Consider the following 15968-nt stretch of genomic DNA (forward strand, 5'->3'; position numbering starts at 1 on the left):
AGACCTTTTATTTATTACTCGTAGAATTCAAAATGGTAGGCCATTTTGGAAAATGGCCATCTGTTATATAAAGTTCAATATACAGCTATACCAACAGTTTATAACACTGTAAAGTCAAACATATGCCTACCCTCTGACTCCAATTCCACTCCTAAGTATTTATTCAGGAGAAATTAAAACATAAAATGTCCACACACACAAAGATATATGAAATATATGAAATATGAAAATATGTCTAGCAGCTTTTTTTGTGGTGTAAATCCTGAAAATCTTGATCTGTGTAGATACATATCTCAACACCCAGGGCTTGCTTTACTAGATGAAGACATGGTTTTCTCAAAGAATACTAGAATTCTTCAAAGCTCCTTTAGTTAAATTCTACTTGTAAAAAGTAATTTTGTCCTAAGAACAATGAGCTCATCCTTAGCTGGGTCACAACTCAGAAATACATTATCTCAGAGAGGAAAGAATTGTGGATTTATGGTCCAATTTTGATGCCCTAAAGATTGAAATAACTTTTGATAGAGTTATGAAGTATTTCCAGTTGTTAGCAAATGGCTCTCTGCAAAGAAATTGCTAGAGCATTTTGTGTCTGCACTCTGTCTTGCTAAAACTCTTCCCCAGCTTTTGATCATTTGCAAGGATATTGCTGGCTCCATTATCTTCTGTATTGGCAGCGACCAAGAAAGCTTGTAAATTTTCTGGGAGCATCACAAATGGTCATTTCAGGACTTTGGATAGGAGGACATCTTCATAAGGTTAAAGATAGCTTCTGAGTAAACCAACCCAAGGATAAAATCTTTTCCTTCAAAGAGTTTCCAGAAGTGGGCTTGCTTTCTCTCATTCAGAAATAGTAAGACTTCTGCAGTTAGTTTGAAGAAATGGTCTAGGAATTGTCCTTTGAAAGCCAGTGAGAAGCGCTTCATATACTGCTTTCCCATTTCCAGGTAAACTCTTTCAAATGCAGTGATGGAGAGGCCTGCTTCTGATAAAGTTAGTGACTTTTATGAATGTTGACAAAACATCTTTTAGGAATGTGGGGCAAGTATTGTCTGCCTGCCTATGTAAAAAGCATTGAACGATGATGACAAAACGGAGAGCTTTCTCTGCCACTTAAGTTTGCAAAATCAGCTTTGCAGGAGGTCCATCCGGGCAGAGAATGAAGCGTTTCTTTCCAGGCAAAATTTATTTGCGCAAAGGCCTTTTTACCACTCCCAGAATACTGACAGGCTTTGTGGTTTGCAGGGGCGACTCACAAAGTAAGAAGTGTCAGCACGCCCATAGCGACCCCAAGCAACTCCCTTGAGAGGCGTCTGTGGTTTCATCCAGAATGCAAGTCTGCTGTTTCCTCAACGACCAGCTCCCAATGTTAAAAGAGATGGCAACTATTCTAGAACATAACACACCATTTGACAAAGGAACTGCATCCACTGTTTTCCTCTGATCGAATCCAGAAAGTAGCTCAATCATTTCTGTGTACAAGTCTTTGCCTTCTAAATGTCTAACAGTGTGGGAAATTCCTCTTTGGCTAAGCAATTTCAGAGTGCGCTTCAATAAAAGCTTGTTGTGAAATAGGCCAATCCAAGTGTTGGGACTGTTCCAGCTTGTTTGAATTGAGCTTTCCTTAAACAAAACCTCCTGCATCTTTAAATGCATTTGCAGGAGGGACAGACGTGCTACGCCCTTTCAGTTTTGCTGGTTTCATTGTTCCTTTCACTGGCAAGAATTTTCCAGCACAAAAACACTGGCTCTTGCGTTGTCCTGTTCATTATTAAAAGTGAAACTGGATAATACATAGTTTTTATCACACTTCTCTGTCTTCAATGTTACAACTGTGGCGTGATTTCGTCCAGTGACTTTTGATGTGTCCACCTGGCTAAGCTACAGACCTCTGTTTTTTTCAAATGCTACCCTAGGTGTTGCCCGGACGATGTTTTGTGGAATGATGCAAATTCACAGGCAATTGATTTTAAATAAAGGAGATTATCCTACATAATCCGAGCCGACCTAATTCAAAGAGTTGAAAGGCTTTAAAGAGCAGGGTGGAGGATTCTGTGAAGGATCCCCCAGAGAAAAATTCTGCCTGGGTACTTCAGCTCGGGTCTGTGGAGAGTTCCAGCTCGCCCCTCCTGACTGGCTGCCCTTGGGGATTCTGGGCTTACCAGCCCCACAATCGAGAAAGTCAGTTCTTGATGATACATCTCAATCTATACAGCGATCCTCATTATTGTTGGATTTCATATTTGCAAATTCAGGTATTTGCTAAACTTTAGTATATCCATACAATGAATAGGAAACGAAAAGGAGCTACAGAGTGTGCCAGGCTGGCTCAGTGGAGAGGGCATGTGACTCTTGCTATCCAGGTTGTGAGTTCAAGTTCCGCGTTCAGCCTAGAGCTTATTAAGGGGGGAAAAAGATGGAAAAGGAGCTATTGATGAAAGGAAGCAGATCAGTGGTTGCCTGAAGAGCAGGGAAGGAGGGGAGAGAGGCAAAGAACGAAGGAAGGGAGAGATTAGATGGGGGTATGAGTGATGGATAAGTCACTCTCCTGATTGTGGTCATGGTTTGACATGAGCGTGCATGTCACCTTTACGACATTATACACTTTCAACATGTGAAATTTATCATATGTTAATATATTTCAATAATGATGTAAAAGACCCTCCCCTCATCTTGGTTAGAATTGTATTAAGGGGCTCCTGGCTGGCCCAGTCGGTAAAGTGTGTGACTCGTGATCTCGGGGTAGTGGGTGTGAGTCCCATATTGGGTGTGGAGATCACTTAAAAAAAAAAAAAAGAGTTGCATTAAAACCTGTACATTAGCCTGGAAAGACCAACATGGTTACAATACTTAGTGTTCTACCCTGGAATGCATGTTTCACACCCACTTAGAGAAAGAAAGACATTTACGGGGGCTCCTGAGTGGCTCAGGGGTTGAGTGTCTGCCTTTGGCTCAGATCATGATCCCAGGGTCCTGGGATTGAGTTCCCCCATGGGGAGCCTGCTTCTCCCTTTGCCTGTGTCTCTGCCTCTCTCTGTGTGTCTCTCATGAATACATAAATAAAATCTTTAAAAAAAAAAAGAAAAACATTTACATTTTTCAAACATCTCTTGCATTTATTATTAAGGCTCCTTCTAGCAGTTTTTTGTTTTTTACCCCTTTTTTTCTTTAGTATTTTCCCTCAATTTTTATTTATTTATATATTTTTTTGGAGAGGGAGCACGCTTTATTGGGGACAGAGCACTGCACATGACCCACAGATGAAGGCAGGCCAGGGGGTGTCCTACACATCACAAGCAAAAAGGCACATGGGAGGTTTTGCTAAGAAAGATCGACTGGAACATGGTTTCCTCCGGGAGCTTCCCCCACCTCCTCCCTCGGAGGGGTGGGGATATGCCCAACCATCTCCTTGAAGGCAGCTCTGGTCAGCTAGAGATACAGTCCCTCGGGGGTGCCCTCTTGTTTTTTATAAAGAACATTTTCTTTAGATTTCTTGAAGTCTTCATTTGTTACTTTCATCTGATGCTCTCTCAAGGGCATCAGGCCAGCCTCTGTGCAGATGGCCTTGATGTCGGCACCAGAGAGGTCATCCTTAGCCATGATCAAGTCCAGGGTCACATCATCGGCAAACGTCATCCTGCTTGTGTGGATCTGAAAGATGCGCTTCTTAGTCTTTTCGTCGGGCAGGGGAGCTCAGTCTTCCTGTCAGTGCGGCCTGGTGTGATAGTAGCTGGATCCAAGGTTTCTATCCGGTTTGTGACCATGATGACCTTCACATCCCCCCCTTGAATCAAATCCATCCAGCTGGTTCAACAGTTCCAACATCGTTCGTTGAATTTCCCTCTCCCCACCGGAATTTGAGTCATATCTTTTTGTTCCAAAGGCATCAATTTCATCAATAAACACGATGGGTGGTGCTTGTTCTTCCGCAACTCGAAACAATTCCCGAATGAGTTTGGGCCCATCTGAATAAGTTCTTCTGAATAAGTTCAGAGCCAACCACTCTCAAGAAAGTGGCTGAGGTTCGGTTTGCTACTGCTTTGGCTAATAAGGTTTAACCTGTGCCAGGTGGACCAGAGAGAATGATCCCCTTTGGGGGCTCTATACCCATCTCTTCATAATATTCAGGATGAGTGAGAGGAAGCTCCATGGATTCCTTAATTTCCTGGATTTGGTTGTCCAACCCCCGGATATCAGCATAGGTTTCCTGGGGGGCCTTTCTACCTTCATTACTGTGACCAAGGATCTGTGTCATCCATGAGCACCACTATGACAACATGCACCTTGTGGTTGAGCAGGATGGAGCAGGCTGGTTCCAGGAGATCCTTGTCTACAAAGGAAAGAATGCTGACGTAGTGTTCTGAGCCCACAGATGTAGACACAATGACATGATTGCCATCAACGATCTCTTCCAAGGTTACTACTGACATTGGGGTCCCCCTCAGTTCATCCACCTTAGATCTTTTCTCCTCTTGCTTTTCTTCTAAAGGCTTCATTTGTTCCTGATTTCTAATGAATTCTTCCTCCATGAGAAGATAGTCTTTAATTCTAACTTCAATAATTTTAACGAGCATTGAGTGTGAGGTGTCACCAGTGGAAGCTTGCTCACAGCATCTGGTCCCTTTGCTTTCTTCTTCTTTTTCTCCACTCTAGTTGATACAGGAGGTTCGTATTTCTTTTTCTTGTCCTTGTCATCCTTGTTACCACCTCCAGGGCCATGACCACCACTCTGACTTTGACCCATCTTGCTTCGGCTGCTCGAACCACCCCCCCACAAATTTTTTTTTTTTTTAAAGGTGATTTTATTTTATTTTATTTTTTTAATTTATTTTTTTTTATTTATGAGAGAGAGAGAGAGAGAGAGAGAGAGAGAGAGAGGCAGAGACACAGGCAGAGGGAGAAGCAGGCTCCATGCACCGGGAGCCCGACGTGGGATTCGATCCCGGGTCTCCAGGATCGCACCCTGGGCCAAAGGCAGGCGCCAAACCGCTGCGCCACCCAGGGATCCCCCCCTACAAATTTTTATTTAAATTCTAGTTAGTTAGGGGCACCTGAGTGTCTCATCAGTTGAGCATCCAATTCTTTTTTTTTTAAGATTTTATTTTTTATTTATTCATAAGAGACACAGAGAGAAAGGCAGAGGGAGAAGTAGGGTCCTGTGGAGAGCCCGATGTGAGACTTAATCCCAGGATCCTGGGATCATGCCCTGAGCCAAAAGCAGACACTCAACCACTGAGCCACCCAGGTGCCCCAAGCATCCAATTCTTGGTTTTGGCTCAGGTCATGATCTCAGAGCTGTGGGATCAGGCCTCTGTCAGGCTCCAAACTCAGCAGGGGGTCTGTTGGAGATTCTCTCTCTCCCTCTGTCCCTCCTCCTCTCCCTCTCAAATAAATATATAAATCTTTTTTTAAAAAAGAATTTTTAAATGTATTTATGAGAGACAGAGAGAGAGAGAGAGAGAGAGAGAGAGAGAGAGATGCAGAGACACAGACAGAGGGAGAAGCAGGCTCCCTGTGGGGAGCCTGATGCAGGACTCGACCCTGGGACTGTAGAATCTCGCCCTGAGCCAAAGGCAGACACTCAACCGCTGAGCCACCCAGGCATCCCTAAATATATAAATCTTAAAAAAAATTTTAAATTCTAGCTAGCTAACATTTTTTTTTACTCCTAATAATTTTTTTCTGGTTATTTTAATAGGATCTTTCCCATCATTCTATAATTTAATTGATTATTAACATATAAGAAAGCATGTCTGTTCTTCCTAATGAGTGCGAGTCTTGCATTCAATCTCTTTGCTACACTGCCATAAATTTGAAATATTGCAGTTGGTTTGGGTTTTTTGGAGTAGTCAGCTCTATAATCTGCAAATCAAATAACATCCTCTTCACTAGTCATACTTCTCATGTCTGTTTACTGTTCTGTGTCTTTTTGTATCATGACCTTCCAGCCCTAGTTAGCACATGATTGTGGGTGTGCATGCATGTTTTGCCTTTGATCATGATAAGAACCACCCTAGTGTTTTATTATTACATAGGATACCTACTTTTAGGTTGAAATGGATATATTTTAAAAGTCTGGTATTAGGGACATTGTCATGTATATATTAAAGTAGAAAGATCAGAATAATGAACCTGCTAGCGTATGGCCCCCAGTTTTGTCCACCTTTGTTTCATTTGTCCCTCATCCTTCCCCCAACCCTTGGAAAATTTTGAAATATTCCAATTTTCTATTATCTCATCCATATTTCCAATATTCCCAATATTTTGCCCATATATTTCCACCATTATATTAATTTTTTTGAGATATTTCAATATGTATCTTTAAAGGGTAATGATTGTTGGGCACCTGGGTGGCTCAGTCAGTTAAGCATCTGCCTTCAGCTCAGGTCATGATCTCAGGGTCCTGGGATTGGGCCCTGCATCGTAGGGCTCCCTGCTCAGCGGGGAGTCTGCATCTCTCTCTCCCTCTGCCCCTCTCCCTGCCACTACTTGCTTGTGCTCTCTTCTCACTTTCAAATAAATAAGTAAATAAATAAATAAAGATTTTTTAAAAAATTTAATGATTATTTTTTTTTCCTAATTGAGTTTTCGTTAGTTGTTCTAAGAGTCAGTACAGACATTTTAATTTGTACACAATTCTTAAGGTGCATACTGAAAAATCTAAAAAATCAAGTAGTTGTGATTCTTTTCTAAATGTCATTCCCATGACCTTCCAGCTTAAAATTTGGGGGCAAATTTTCCTTAACAGTATATCAAGTACCAATATCTTCAAATGTTGGTATGCTGTTAACTTTGTCAAGTCTCATTAATTCATAGTTTAATGTAATATACACTACACACTAAAACTAGACCATTACCAAGATGTTATAGAGTGCACAAGAATTCTGACATGGAGAGCCAAGATCTAGGAGTGGTTTTTCTTTCCTTTCCTTTCCTTTCCTTTCCTTTCCTTTCCTTTCCTTTCCTTTCCTTTCCTTTCCTTTCCTTCCTTTCCTCTCCTCTCCTCTCCTCTCCTCTCCTCTCCTCTCCTCTCCTCTCCTCTCCTCTCCTCTCCTCTCCTCTCCTTTCCCTTTCTTTCTTTCTTTCTTTCTTTCTTTCTTTCTTTCTTTCTTTCTTTCTTTTTCTTTCTTTCTTTTCCTTTCTTTCTATATTTTATTTATTTATTTGACAGAGAGTGCGCACAAGCAGGGGGCATGGCAGGCAGAGAGAAAGGGAGAAGTAGACTCCCCACTGAGCAGGGAGCCCGATGTGGGGCTCCACCAGGACCCCAAGATCATGACCAGAGTGGAAGGCAGATGCTTAACTGACTGAGCCACCCAGGTACCCCCAGGAGTGGTTTTATTTAGGAAACAATTCTACCAAAACCAACATGGAGATAGAAGTAATTTAAAATGTTCAAGATATATTAAATACATGACTGACTCCAAATTGTCATTTAGTATGGTTTGTTATTACAGGATATAAAAATTACCCCATCTATGGAATGTTGAGCTGATGCCCAAGACAATCAAAGCCTCCCAAACTCAATATCCCACTATATTCTGGTTGTATCAAAAATAAACGACTGGCAAATGATTTCACCTCTTTATTTTTTTAGGATTTTATTTATTTATTCATGAGAGACACACACACACAGAGAGGCAGAGACACAGGCAGAGGGAGATTGATTCAGGACTCGATCCTGGGACTCCGGATCACGCCCTGGCTGGAAGGCAGGTGCTAAACCACTGAGCCACCCAGGGATCCCCTGATTTCACCTCTTAAAAAAAAGCATTTACACTTTAAAAAATGGGCTGAGGTAGGATTCCCTCCTTCTTAAAAATGTTTCTAGAGGGGCACCTGGGTGGCTCAGTTGGTTAAACGTCTGCCTTTGGCTTAGGTCATGATCCCAGGGTCCTGGGATGGAGCCCCTGCTCAGCGGGGAGCCAGCTTCTCCCTCTCCCACTCCCCCTGCTTGTGCTTGCGCTCTCTTCCTTTCTGTCAAATAAATAAATAAATAAATAAATAAATAAATAAATAAATAAATAAATAAAATTAAATTTTTAAAATGTTGCTAGAGCTACTAAAAACTTGCATTTACAAAATAGTTGATAAAAATATTCCTCTGGATTGTACAAGAAGGGAGACAGGGACTACTGTTAAGACAAGGTATATGATAATAATCAGACTTGGCTTCTTTCTCTCCTGCTTCATCCAGGGCTGGACTCTCCTTATTTTTAGTTTTCCATTTTCTGCAGGTAAGTTTTCTTCTATTTCTTGGTTAGCCACTTCAGGGTATTTTCCCTTGGCTTCCCCTTTTCCCCTTTGCACTTTTTGTCTGAAGATTTATCCTCTCCTGCTGCCTTTTTTGGGGTTCGTTTCCACTTTTGCAGGAGCAGGTGTAGCTGACAACCCCCACCCCGACCTCCTCTTGGGCTCCTTCACTGCCCCCTCGAGGGAGCTGACCTTCCCCTTGTGCATCGTGGTAGCGTGGTAGCGAGGTGGGGATGTGTCAGGTGCTTTCTGGGTGTGTGGGGGGAGCAGTGCACCAGAACTTTCCCGAAGCTGGGCTGCCTGGCTGCTGCTGTTCCATGTTAATGATTCTTTAGGGATCCCTGGGTGGCGCAGCGGTTTGACGCCTGCCTTTGGCCCAGGGCGCGATCCTGGAGACCCGGGATCGAATCCCACATCGGGCTCCCGGTGCGTGGAGCCTGCTTCTCCCTCTGCCTATGTCTCTGCCTCTCTCTCTTTCTCTGTGACTATCATAAATAAATAAAAAAAGTAATGCTGTTATCATATCTTACAAATTAAACATTAACCCCTTCATATCATCAAATATTCAGTGTTCAGCTTCTCTTGATTATGCCCTCTTTTTTTTTTTTCCTGACTTGGCTTATCAAATTTGCATTCAGAGGAGCCACACACGGCTTTGGAGTCTCTTTCAATCTGTGAATTTTCCTTCTCACTTTTCATTTTTCTTGCTGTTTGTTCCTAGAAGACTCAAGTAATTTGCCCTGCAGCATGAACATCTTGGTTTTGCTGATGACATCCCTGTGGTGGTGTTTACCGTGTTCCTCTGCCCCCTAGTATTTCTAGAGAACAGATCAGATTGAGGTTCAGGTTTTGGGGCAAGTATAGGTGGTGTCACAGGACAGGCAGCCAGGACCCAGCCTCTGGGAGGGAGATTTGCAGAAGGAGGTTTACTGGGCAGGGCTCTCAGGCTCAGAGCCTCTATGGAAGTAGGGGGACGTGGGAGGGGACAAAGGAGCATCTGGACAGGGATGAGCTGAGACAGAGGTCTCAGCACCCTTGGGAGCTCTGGAGCTGGGACAACCCCCACATTGTTCCCGATGGAGGCGATGAGTGAGGCTTTTGTACCCTCTCATTGGCCTGTCTCTGGGGGTGGGAGTACAACCTGTGGACACCCCCAGGGAGGGACCCAGGTATGACAGCTGGGGGAGTGCCTGCTGCAGTCCTAAAGGCAGAACCTGAGCAGGGCTTCGATGGATACTTCTAGGGCATCACATGGGGAAACACTCTGTCTGGTTGTCTCTCTTATGTTAAGATTGATCAGGGGGTGTCTGCTGCCAGCCAGCCTGTTCTACCCATTATAGGCTCCCCCATCAGCTTTTCCTTTTTTTTTTTTTTTCAGCTTTTCCATAGTAGTTGAAACAGTCACTGATGATGATCATATTCGGTCGTTTATTTTTCATGAGTTACAAAATAATGATATTCTGATTCTCCTATTCATTCCTCTTTAATCAGCTGGAAGTCTATAAAGAGTTTTTTCTCCTAAACTCTGGTTATCCTGAGGTACAGTTCATACAGAATGGTCAGAATAAGTGCTTGATTCTTTCCCTTGATTTTCCAATTAAAATGTATCTAGTGACGGTGAGACTGCTGATCTGTGGACCACACTTTGATGAGCAGGTCAGTATTGCTAGAGATTTTGTTAGAACTGCTGACTCTCTCGGACTCCTGGGTGGCTCAGTTGGTTAAGCATCTGCCTTCAGCTCAGCTCATGATCCCAGGGTCTTGGGATGGAGTCCCACATAGGGCTCTCTGCTCAGTGGGGAGTCTGTTTCTTCCACCCCTTCCTCTGCTTGTGCTTGCTCCCTCTCTCTCTGGTTCACTCTCTCTTTCTCTCTCAAATAAGTGAATAAAATTAAAACAAAATAAATCATGTGATTAAAAAAAGCAAAAAACAACTGCAGACTCTCAGGCCTATACCAGGGTCTCATTCCACAAAATCCCCCGTTATTTGTGTATTTCTATCAAAGGTGGAAAAAGACTGGAATATTTTGCCTTACATAAAGTAATAAATTACTTAACTCAGTACTGGGTATTAAATTTTGCCAAACGCTTTTTCATTACAAAATCCAGATGATCACTATTGTCTGCTCAGTGTTAAACTATATACACATTTAATTGTTCTGTGCCTTGGTAGCCTTTTTTTTTATCTCTGGGCACTATATCATGGCATGGATATTCCACACTTTATTTATCCATGGATCTGTTGATCGACACCTGTGTTGTTTCCAGTTTTTGACCACTGCAAGTAAAGCTCCATGAGCAAGTGTGTATAAGTTTTGGGTGGACACATGTTTTCATTTTTCTTGGGTAAGTACTGAGAAGTTGAATGAGTGTGTGTCATGGGTGTATTTTTTTATTTCTTTTTAAAAAAGATTTTATTTATTTATTCATAAGAGACACAGACGAGAGGCAGAGACATACGCAGAGGGAGAGGCAGGCTCCCCACAGGGAGCCCAATGCAGGACTCGATCCCAAGACCCTGGGATCACTACCTGAGCCAAGGCAGACACTCAACTGCTGAGCCACCAAGGCTATGTTTAATTTCAAAAGAAACTCTCAATATATTTTTTCAAATTGACCCTCAGAAAATATTGTTCACATATTCCACCAGCACTGTATAATGGCGCCCATTTCACTACACTATTGTCAACACTGAGAATGATTTCTTTTAAAAATTGACAATCTAGGGACACCTGAGTGGCTCAGTGGTTGAGCACCTGCCTTTTGTTCAGGGAGTGATCCTGGAGTCTCAGGCTCCCTGAATGGAGCCTGCTTCTCTCTCTGCCTGTGTCTCTGCCTCTCTCTCTGTCTCTCTCATGAATAAATAAAATCTTTAAAAAAATCGATAAGCTGTCTATCACCTATTTATCTCTCATCTATCTATTATTGTGGTAAAATATGCATTTCACCAAATGTATCATTTTTTCCTTTTTAAAATGTACAGTCTGGTGGCACTAAATGCATTTACAATATTGTGTGACCATCACCACCATCCATCGCCAGAACTTTTTCATCATTCCTGACATAAATTCTGTGCCCATTAAACACTCTCTCTGTCCTCTCCTCACCCCCATGGTAACCTCTGATCTACTCTGTCTCTATGAATTTGGCTACTCTCGGTACCTCATATAATTGGAATCATACAATATTTGTTCATGTCTGTTTTCTTTCACTTGGCATAATATTTTCAAGGTTCATCCATGTTGCAGTGTGTACCGTGTTATAACAATTCCATTCCTTTATTTGACTGTATGGATAGATCACACTTTATCAGTTCATGTACTGATGGACATTTGGGCTGCTTCCACCTTTTGGTTATTATGAATAATTCTTCATGAACACTCATGTATAAATATCTGTTTGAGTCCCTGCTCTCAGTTCTTTTGGGTATATATCTAGAATTAAAATTGTTGGATCAAATGGTTTCTGAGAAGGACGCCTGGGTGGCTCAGCGGTTGAACGTCTGCCTTTGACTCAGGGCGTGATCCCAGGGTCTGGGATCAAATCCCACATCGGGCTCCTGCGGAAAGCCTGCTTCTCCCTCTGCCTGTGTCTCTGGCTCTTTCTCTTTCTGTCTCTCATGAAGAAATAAATAAAATCTTTTAAAAAAACGGTTTCTGAGAAACCACCAGACTCTTTTCCATAGTAGCTACATCGTTTTACCTTCCCACCAATGGATGAGAGTTCCAATTGCTCCATATCCTTATCAACACTTATTATTTTCCTTTTTTAAAAAAGTAGGCCCCATGCCCAATGTGGGGCTTGAATTCACGACCCTGAGATCAAGAGTTGGACGTTCTACCAACTGAGCCAGCCAGGCACCCCTTACCCCTCTCTTTTTTCCCTTCCTTCCTTCTTTCCTTCCTTCCTTTCTTCCTTTCTCTTTAGAGAGAGAATCTTTTTTTAAAAAGATTTTATTTATTTATTTGACAGGGGTGGGGGAGAGCATGAGAAGGGGAGCTGCAGGCAGAGAGAGAGGGACAAGCAGACTCCCCACTGAACAGGGAGCCTGATGCAGAACCCTGGGATCATGACCTGAGCCAAAAAGGCAGACACCCAACTGACTGAGCCACCCAGGAACCCCCCCTTCTTTTTTTTTAATAGCCATCCTGATGGATAATAGCCATCTTAATGAGATACCTAAGTGATATCTCATTGTGGTTTTAATTTGCATTTCCATAATGACTAGTGATGTTAGACATTTTTTCATGTGCTTATTTTGTTTATCTTCTTTGGAGAAATATCTATTCAAACCCTTTGCCCGCTGAACTATATATATATTTTTAAAGATTTTATTTATTTATTCATGAGAGACACACACAGAGAAAGGCAGAGACACAGGCAGAGGGAGAAGCAGGCTCCATGCAGGGAGCCCGACATGGGACTCGACTCTGGGTCTCCAGGATCAGGCCCTGGGCGGAAGGCAGGCGCTAAACCGCTGAGCCACCCAGGGATCCCTGAACTATATTTTTAATGTGCTACTAAACTGTATTGCTGGGATGCCTCAGTGGCTCAGTGGCTGAGTGTCTGCCTTTGGCTCAGGGTGTGATCCCGGGGTCCTTGGATCGAGTCCTGCATCAGGCGGCTTCATGGAGCCTGCTTCTCCCTCTGCCGGTGTCTCTGCCTCTCTCTCTGTGTCTCCCATGAATCAATAAATAAAATCTTAAAAAAATAAACTGTATTACCTAATATTTCATTTAAGACTTTTGTGTCCAGTGGACCCAATAATCTACTCCCAAATTCCTGAGGTATTTTTTGTTGTTCTGGGTTGTTAAGGTTTGATATAATTCACTATGTAGCAATTGGTCACTGCACAGGTTCAGTTCTGGAAAGCAGGCCCCCTTCTTGTGCAAAGATAATGGAAATTCCTGCTTCCTTTTATCTGCCCTGGGTTCCTCTTTCCTTCACTCCAAATCTGGGGTCCAAGCCACAATTCCAGATTTGCACAGACCCAAAAGCCCCAGGGGAAGTTCTGGGAACTCTATTTAAATTGGGGATCAGCCACAAATAATCCCGATGGATTTTGGTGGGTAGAAAATGGAATCCAGACTGCTTGCAAGAAGGATCAGTAGTGCCCAAGGGAGGGATGCCTGGTTGGCTCAGGTGGTAGAGCACACAATTCTTGATCCCAGGGTCATGAGTTCAAGCCCCATGTTGGACACAGAGATTACTTTTTTTAAAATGCCTGAAAGAAGAACAATCTCATGAGGAAGGGGTTTGGTGGAGGGCCCAGGCTCATCTTGGGGCCAAGGATGGGAAGCATCAGACCCTGAGCAGAGTGTGAGGGTCAACTTTAATCTGTCCCAGCCTAGGGCTCTGTAGGCTGAGTCTATCATTTTTGTCTTCTCATAACCCCTTCCTTTGGGAGTCCATCCTTCCTTGATGGCCCCTTTCCATTGTAATCCTCTTTAGGCCATGGATCAAGTAGGAATAACCCTTCCCCCACCCCTTGTGATGTCCTGATGAGCGGACTCCATTCTCCTTGCCATAAACACTGCTTCGGGCTTAGACATATGATACATGCGAGCCTAATGGACTTTCTCCTTGAGTTTTTGCCAGAAATATCAGAAAGATACTCATTTTGTAACTGAACGGTGAACTCACTCTTCACTGAGGTACAGAGGGACGACACTAGGTGGAGCTGTCCCACAGAAAGGAACATCTATTTGCAGCAAATAAGGAGATGATGGGGGTAACTTCCTGGCCGAGACTCTCTGAGCAGGGGTGAGTGCATTTCTTTTATTTAGGGTTAGGATGAACATTTAGAAAGGGGAGCGCTGTCATCGTGTGTGGAGGCGGGCACAAGGGCGTGCATGCATCTTAAGGAAACGTGCCCATACACGATGTGTTATGTTAATGAGGTACGTGTACCTTCTTGGGGGGAACTTGTACATTATAAGGAGGCACAGTTGGATAAGAAGAAGGGGCTGTGGGCACGTTCCAAGATGCAATATCTGGAATAATCTGGATGGGGTCTCGGGGTCCTTAAAGATAAGGACCCCCAAGAGGGTAAGGAATGCAGGGCCTTGCCTACCTTTGAAACAGGACTGGGAGTTTTGCCTCTGATGTATTGTCTCTGGTATGGTTAGGCTATTGCTCAGCCTGGTAGAGACTGTTAGTTGTTTGCATTCCCTTTAAATCCTTAACTACTGAGGTTTTCGCTTTAAAAAAATTTTATTTATTTATTCATTTATTTATTTTAGGTTTTTCATTTCTTGCAATTCTGACACCTCCTAGGAAAATGGGTTTGGGCGAGGAGGGCATAAATCTCAGAAAATATCAGGGAATCTAAAATGACTTATCTTGTGTCATGAAAGCTGTATCTCCTCTTTCTTTTTTGGAGACCCCTACCTCTTTCTGCTGACTTTTTTCTTTTTTTCCCCCCCTTTTGGAAAAAGATCTCCTGAGTCTGTTGCTGCCTGCTAGAGAATCAAATCAACTCAGAGAAAAGAAAAGCTAACAGGTAAAAGACAATCATTGAAGCATCTGGACCCAGCCATGCCTCAAGGCCCAGAGATTTGTTACATCCAGTAAAAGTTCTTTTTCTCTTGATCTAGTTGGGAGTTGAGTTTCTGTCAGTTACCAGTGACTGCAACCAGAATAGGGGAAACCTTTGGGGCAAAACGGAATGAAACATATTCCCCCAGGGACTTGAGCGAGCTTACTGTGGGACCCACTCCCCTGGTAAGAGAACAAGATGTGAGAAGGGGAGATGTGTCTCAGTTAGGTGCAGATATGGAGGTGCTGGTGAAAAGCTGCGGAGTGGAGAGAGAGGTGGGGGGAGCAGCAACGTCTCCCTAAGGGGAAGGATGGACACTGTCTAGTCCAATCTCTCTAGCAGAGACCTAACAGAGGCAGCCCTAGCTTGCAAAAGGTCCTGAAGGGGGTCTTCCGGTCCACAGCTGAGCAGTAATGCCCATGGGTTGCTAGAGAGTCCGAGGCACTCAGGGGCAGTGTGGGCACGGGTGGGTGAATAGTTAAGCCGTGTCTAAGTCAGTAAGAGTGATGAGGAAGGCAGCAAACAAAACCCAGCCTTGGGGGCACTTGGGTGGCTCAGTCAGTTGGGTGGCTGCCTTCAGCTCAGGGGGAGATCCCAGAGTCCTGGGACAGAGCCCCTTGTGAGGCTCTCCGCTCAGCGAGGAGTCTGCTTCTCCCTCTCCCTTTGCTCATTGCTGCCCCCTTCTCTGCTCATGCTCCCTCTCTCTCAAATAAATAGAATCTTTTTTTTAATATTTCACTTATTTATTTGAGAGAGAGTGAGAAAAAAGAGAGCACACAAGCAAGAGGAGGGCTGAGAGAGAAGCAGACTCCCTGCTGCATAGGCAGCCCGATTTAAGACAGATCTCCATCCTGGGACTCTGGGATCATCGCAGATGCCTAACCAAATGAGCCACCCAGGTGCCCCTAAATAAAATCTTAAAAAAACACAACACAACACAACACAACAAAACCCCAGCTTTGGTGAGAATTACCCAGAACACAAGCTCCTTGTGGGTCCTGGAGATAGGGTGAAGGCTGGGTCTGCCCTGGACAAAGGGGACTATTGATCAGTGGGATTTAGGGACATATGGGCGAGCAAGTACCTGGTTGCTCAAGGCCTGGAGCTGGGAGGGGGTTCTGGCTGTGTGCAGCCTGCAGGAGTCCTGGGCCATGCGGCGTGCTCTCTCTGCCGGGTT

The 15968-nt window shown here is 43.6% G+C and overlaps 1 pseudogene; it reads right to left on the reverse strand.

Annotated features, from left to right (window-relative positions):
- Window positions 1–3429: 3429 nt before the first annotated feature.
- LOC129493868 (26S proteasome regulatory subunit 4-like) lies at window positions 3430–4744 on the reverse strand (annotated as a pseudogene).
- Window positions 4745–15968: the final 11224 nt, after the last annotated feature.

Source organism: Nyctereutes procyonoides, unplaced genomic scaffold, assembly GCF_905146905.1.
Source record: "Nyctereutes procyonoides isolate TBG_1078 unplaced genomic scaffold, NYPRO_anot_genome, whole genome shotgun sequence".
NCBI classification, from domain to species: Eukaryota; Metazoa; Chordata; class Mammalia; order Carnivora; family Canidae; genus Nyctereutes; species Nyctereutes procyonoides.